The 334-nt window shown below is 29.9% G+C and overlaps 1 protein-coding gene across 2 annotated transcripts in view; it reads left to right on the top strand.

Moving 5' to 3' along the window:
• The window catches only part of LOC109234977, a 4,256-nt gene that overhangs the window by 375 nt on the left and 3,547 nt on the right, over positions 1-334 (top strand). The window lies entirely within an intron of this gene.

Genomic DNA, 334 nt, shown 5'->3' with positions numbered 1-334 from the left:
TATATATATATATATATATATATATATATATATATATATATATATATATATATATATATATATATATATATATATATATATTAAAACTACGATTAGAAGAGAAAGTATATTTTTATTTACTTGCCATGCGGGTTTGATTCTTTTTCGATGAGCTTAATTATATATGTCTTTATGAGGGACTAGATTTTCTTTCATGGGTTTGAGTACATGTGAAAATTCTTTTTGATAATGAGTTATGGGGAGACTCGAATCGAAAATGACCTCTGCGTGCATGCAGTGGCGGCCTACCCTTAGGGTAGGGGGGAGCGGGTCACCCGCTCTCGATAAAATATAT

This window comes from Nicotiana attenuata, chromosome 11 (assembly GCF_001879085.1).
Source record: "Nicotiana attenuata strain UT chromosome 11, NIATTr2, whole genome shotgun sequence".
NCBI classification, from domain to species: Eukaryota; Viridiplantae; Streptophyta; class Magnoliopsida; order Solanales; family Solanaceae; genus Nicotiana; species Nicotiana attenuata.
The sequence above is the reverse complement of the archived record's forward strand: the minus strand, read 5'-3'. Positions and strand labels throughout refer to the sequence as shown.